We start from the raw sequence: 6,457 nt of genomic DNA on the forward strand, positions 1-6,457 counted from the left end.
AATTGGATAAAATCCATAACAATATCAGAACAATAAAAATTTCAGATCTATACAGTGTTTCTCAACCTGTACAGGGTTGTGACCCCCTCGGGAATCAAACGACCCTCTCTCAGGAGTGGCCTAAAACCATCAGAAAACAGACATTATTATTACTATTATAATTCATAACAGTAGCAAAAATATAACTGTTAAGCAACAATAAAATAATTTTATGCTTGGGGTCACCACAACATGAGGAACGGTATAAAAGGGTCGCACCATTAGGGGGTTGAAAACAATCGATTTAAAAAGCTGGGGGATCATCCTAGGGAGGTTTCTGGTAGCCTAGGGATCCCCTCAGTTGTAACTCAAAACGCATTGTTCTAAAAGCAATTACACTGCAAACACGTGAAGGTGGAGGACACTGATGGTTGGAACATTTGGCCAAAAGAAGTATTAAAATATTAGAAGAATTAAATTTAGATACTAAGTCAACCACTTATCTGAATACAGAATCCCACTTGCCAAAAGGTCTAAGTCCAGATCCAAACAAACCTACACGTCGAAAGCAGATGCAGTGATGCTGCAAACAATAATGTTCTATTACATAAAAATCAGTAAAAATCAGGAGAGATATAACTTGTTTTTAGGATATCAAGAAAATGCTGATAATAGAACAGTATTGGAAAAAAGAAGCATTTTGCTACCATGGGCTTTTAGATCAATAATTTGATAAAAAAAAAAACCCTCAAGTGCCCCTTTCTACCTATTTAAAAACAAGATAAAATCTACCAGAGTAAAATGCCTCTGGGTCCGTATGCTGCCTCAAAACTAAAAACTCATTATCAAAGGATGGCACAGCCCCAGTTCATCCAAAGGAGTTTTCCTGCTGTTTTTCCAAAACCTAAATGCAGTCTGAAGGACGGACTCCCTTTGGAGAACCAGGGCAGCAGAAATTCCAAGAGTAGAAACCGAAGATAAAAGCCTCGAAGACAGAAGCTGGTGTCCAGTTCCCCCAACAGGACAGACCAAAGGTCACACTGCTCTGTGCACACCCATAACTGGTGCTCAGGGCTGCCTGCTCTTTCACATTCCCATCCCAGGAGTCCCTGGCTAGGAAGTATGTCTACAGACACCCAACAGGGGCTTCTTAGCAAAACCTCAATTAAAAAAGAAACAATGCATGCAGCTCAGAAAAGAAAACTATTGGGTGTGTGACAGTAAGGGAAAGAATCTTTGGTCAGGGCACTTCTCTTCCCCCGAGCCCCAAGCATGCCGGTCTCATCTCTACACACACATCTAAAGAACAAACGAAAGCTACAGTCCAGGCATAAAAATCATTACTTTAGATCAAGGTTTTAGTTGTAAGCTTCTAATTAATTCAAACTGCTCAGTTAATCTCTGACTTTTTTTGTCAACTCAATCTGAGGTTAGATCTTCAACCACAAACTGTGAACAACACAGGTTCCATGGTTCAGGAGTTAGGGGACCTTGCTGCTCTTTCAGGAGACCCAAGTTTGGTTCCCAGTACCCACAACTCACAGCTGACAACTGCTCTGTGGTCTGCACAAGCAAGCATGAACACATACCAACAAAATCTGGGGGTTTTTTTAGCCTTAAAAAAAATCAATAAATTCTACACACTGAACCCAACGCGGGGAGGGAGGCACTGGAGAAAGTTCCAGTCAGAACTTGCCCTTCTGACTCATTTAATTCTAGATTTCTGAATGCCTGTAATAGTCATGTTTTTGTATATGACTTCTGAGATTACATTTCCAGGTCCTCTGAAACTACCTGAGATGTGCATACACAGCCCGATGATAAGCCATGTGGTCTGCTAGGGCACTTTGTCTATTCATCCGACAAACTAACCCCCTTCAGGAATAATCCTTTGACATTTAGAGAGCACTGTCCATGTGCCAGGCACTGGCTCAAGAACTTCCTCAGAACTATATCCTTTAACTCCCTCCCACTTATGCCATACCAACCCTGACCGTTCTTCATCTGAGGAGACAAAGCTCAGAGAGGGTCAGTAAACTCCCCAAGACCCTTCAGCTGACACTGACAGAGCTGCCATTTGGCTTCACAAACACCATCCATCACTGTGTGGCTTCACCTCTGTAAAGGGGAACCCACCCCCCCCCCCCAGCCTCCTCGGCTTTATCATCCATCTGGGAAGATGGCGTAACTGGTCAGAGCCCTGTGCTAAATGTACAAGAGGGGAAATGGGTGGTTGGAGGGGTCCCTGGGGGCCTGGAGGGGGTGGAGACTGGCAGAGAACATTTCCCAGAGGAAGCTTCCAGCACAGGCAGGTACAGGGTACCTGGTGAGTGTTTCAGACAGGACATCTCGCTGCATATCCAGAACAGCTCCATGAAATAGGTGACGTGCTCCCTTTCGCCAATCAAGAGGCTCCAAAACTGAAAGTTGTCTGATGCTAAACAGATCCAGGTGTCAAAGATTTTAAAAGATAAAAAAAAAAAAATGAACATTTATGAATCTGACTTACAGCCCAGGGTCTTTCTACTATACTACCTCCTCACAAGAAAGAGAGGGGAGAGGAGGAGGAGGGTGGGAAGAGGAGGAGGGGGAAAGTAAATGCTCATTAAAAATATTCTGGCATAGACTAGTGAGAACCCTCAGTCAGTAAAGTGTTGTAGGGCATGGATTCAATTCCCAGAATACGCACATACACACTGTTTAAAGAAGACGTGGAGGCACACATTTATAATCCCAGAATTATGTAGGTAGAGAAAAAGGAAATTCCTGAGTCTTACTTGCCAACTAGCCTGACCCTCCTCAGTGAGTTCCAGGCCATGGAAAAGAGTTGGTCTCAAAAAGAAAGAGAAAAAAGAAAAAGAAAAAAAGACAAGGAAAAGGTTTCCCAAAACTCAAGGTTTGCTTGAGTTATGGCGGTGCTCAACTTTGATCCCAACACTTGGGAGGCAAAAGGATCTTTGTGAGTTCAAGGCTAGCCTTGTCTACATATCGAGTTCTAGAACATCCCAGACTACATTGAGACACTGACTCAAAAAATCAAAAAAAAAAAAAAAATAACCAAGGTTGTCCTCTGACCTCCACATGAATGCATACATGCACCCGCGCGCGGGCGCGCGCGCGCGCACACACACACACACACACTCACATGCACACGCACACGCAGACGCACGGACACGCACGTGCAATCTTGGTTCCATAAACCCCTGGGTGCTCCCAAAGGAGCCTGGCAAATTAAATAAGCAGGAGGCCAGCGACTTGAAGCTACCAAACTCGGCTTATAAAGAAACTGGAAAATTCAGACTTAATTGTCTAACAGATAACTGAGACCCAGCCAATCAGAAGCGGCTGAGCGCCAGCTCATCACAAGCTGTGCACCCTCAGACCTTACCAACGGAGAGGAAACCTGAGCATGCCCAGTTCAGCTCCCCTGACCCTCACTCCCCCTGCGGGTCTGTGCTCTTCTGCCTGCTTAGCAGCTCCTGGAACCTCTCCTGCCTTTCCCACTGGTGACTGAGTCTCTTCTTGACTGTGAAAGGTTTTTCTTTTTAACTGACCACAGCCAGCCAGCCAGCCACGGCACACACATCCCGTGGGGTGATCGTCTGTGTCTGGAAATGTTTGTGCAAATGTGAGCATGTGTCAGCTCGTGCTGGAAGGGCTAAGGTGAGAATTTAGACTACCCGACCTCTGGGTACCATTGAAGCTAAAGATAATATTATTCCATGGAATAATTCTTGGTTTCCATGGAAACGAGAGCGTTCCCAGAAGTTAAGTGCAGCTACAAAATGAAGTTCTACTTAGCGCTGGTTTTGTTGCTGTGACAACATTGTACTTCTCTGAAGACAAGAGTGTTGCCTTGTCACCTTAATTATGCCAGGTGTGGTCTTCGCTCTTTTCAAGGACACACAAGCATCCTTACCGGCCTCTCTGTTCTCCTCTTGCTTAACCTCTCAGCCGTAGCAAACACGTCCTCCAGACAGTTTCTCCCGTTTCCATGGCCCCACACTTCCTCTCCCCTGATCCTGTCTGTCTCTTTTCCTGGCTCCTCCTCCTCCAGTCTTCACATTGGAGCCTGGTTTGGGACTACCTCCCCTGGTATCTGTACTCTGTCCCTGGACCTACTGGCTCATCTCCTGATCTTTGAATAATCACCCTTGAGCAACAATGCCCACACTTGAGTCTTCAGCCCTGACACACCTGGGGTCGATGTGCTTGTATCCAACACGCAGCTGAAAGCAACCACGTCCAACCTGAACGCAGAACTTCCACCTCTACAGCTCTCTCTTCCGGTTCCAGTCATTTCTCAAGATAACTCTTGGCTGTGGCACCTTACATCTGCCATCTCCAACGGGCTGAGGCAGGCAGATTGCACAAATGCAAGGCCTCCCTGGGCTGTGTAGTGAGTTCTAGGCTAACCTGGCCTCCAGAGTGATACCCTGTTCCAGAGAAACAAAATCGTGTTTCCTCTATCCCCATTTATAACACATCAGTAAATCCCTTTGGTAGTCCAAAATGCATGTTACAATCAACAACTTTTTTCCTTCTCTACCATTTCATGGCTCACCTGAAGTAGCCTGGGAGCTCTGCATTCTCGTCCACAGGATTGTTCTCCCAGTTTCTATCAGAATAACATCTGACCTACTCCCCGGGTCCTTACATCATCTCCGCACCCGCCTTCGCTCCCTTTCCTCTTTGCTCCCTGGGCTGCAACTACCACAGCCCCTTCCATTGCTTCACTCACTGCTCACTGGCTCCTGCCTCGGGCCTTGACCTGTGTTTCCAATATCCCGGGCGCTAACCTTCCTCGCCACTTCAACACCTGCTCTGATACCCTCAGACGCCCTCTGCTTCCCATGCCCCACATTCTTATTGTCCACATGGGCTCTTTGTTTGTTTGTCTGTTGTCTTTATTTCCACTTGACCATAAGCTCTAGGGAGGCTGAGACTCCACCCACCTTGTTCATCAGACTCCCACTGCTTCGGAGGGCGCTGGTTCTCAGTAAATATTTGTGGAAGCCATTACATGGGTTAAAGTTTTCTGTTCCCGGGCTAAAGAGATGACTCAGTGGTTAAGAGCACTGACTGCTCTTCCAGAGGTCCTGAGTTCAATTCCCAGCAACCACAAGGTGACTCACAACCATCTGGAATGAGATCTGATGCCCTTTTCTGGTGTGTCTGAAGACAGCTACAGTGTACTCACATACTAAATAAATAAATCTTAAAAAAAAAAAAAGTTTTCTATTCCTTGAGTCTGGCGATAATTTTCTGCCATAACAGGAGTTTAGAGTATTAAAGACATTGGCCTCTGTCATAAGCTAGAGATCACAGAATCTCGAGTGGCCCAAATCACCCCAACTAGACTCTATCGGTCCTGAGTCTTATGAGTGGCCCTAGAGCAGCATCGGGGGCATATGGGATCCATTCCTTTTGTCTTGCTTTCAGTTTCTTAATCTCCCATTCCCAATGTTTTAAAATGAGAAATGGAATTAAATTTTTTTAAAAATTTAAATTTTTTAAAAAATTTCTTCCAGGACTACGTGTGCTTATTCAAAATACAAGTTCAGCATGGTGGTGCACGCCTTTAATCCCAGCACTCTGGAGGCAGAGGCAGGCGGATCTCTGTAAACTGGAAGTCAGCTTGCTCTTCACAGTGAGTTCCAAGCCAGCCAAGCCTATATAGTGAAATCCTGTCCCAAAACAACCAAAACTAAGTTAATAACCGTGTGCTCACGTACTTAAAATGCAAAGATGCCAAGGCAGAATAGTACGAACCATTGGGCCAGGACATAAATTATTCTGTTTATACAGTCAGACGTGTGACCTAGTCTTCTAAAATACTATTCAAAAGGAATATCATGACTCAATTCCAGTTTCATAGAGAAATTCCCATGTGGACACCCTCAGCAGTCTCTAGTGATTTTTCTGGTTTCATAAGCAAGTATGTATTCAGAAACATCCACGATATCTAGATATTAAAGCAAATCTCACAAGGAGGATTAAGAATTAGGTGTTATTAACACTGGTAAAGGTAAAATAACCATTCACACTCATGACTGCATTAAGGGGGAAACAACTCCCTTTCGTTGGCTCTTGGCTTGTCATTATTCCGAAACTAGCTTCTGAAAGGTCCCAAGTAACTCATCATAGTCCTGATGTGGGAAGACACAGTTTGCCATCTCCTATTGCTTCTTAGACTGTTCAGTTATCTGTGACTGGATCAATAAGGGCTGCTGGCTCCACAGGAAGGATGCTGCCGTGACAGACAGAAGTACAGAGAAAGATGAGCGTGACAGATAGCAATGTGTGAGATACTTGCATCCGCTTGGCCTCTTCATGCCAACCCTGCTTCAAAGAGATGCTGGGAGAAGTGAGGAACTGGCTTATGTGAGGTTGGTCACGAGGGGAAACGCTTTATGCTGTTGTTGCATCACATGAGTACTGGAGAAAACAGTATCTCAAGACTGAGTCCCCCAAAAGG

This window comes from Mus caroli, unplaced genomic scaffold (genome assembly GCF_978045245.1).
Source record: "Mus caroli unplaced genomic scaffold, Mus_caroli_1 scaffold_9, whole genome shotgun sequence".
NCBI classification, from domain to species: Eukaryota; Metazoa; Chordata; class Mammalia; order Rodentia; family Muridae; genus Mus; species Mus caroli.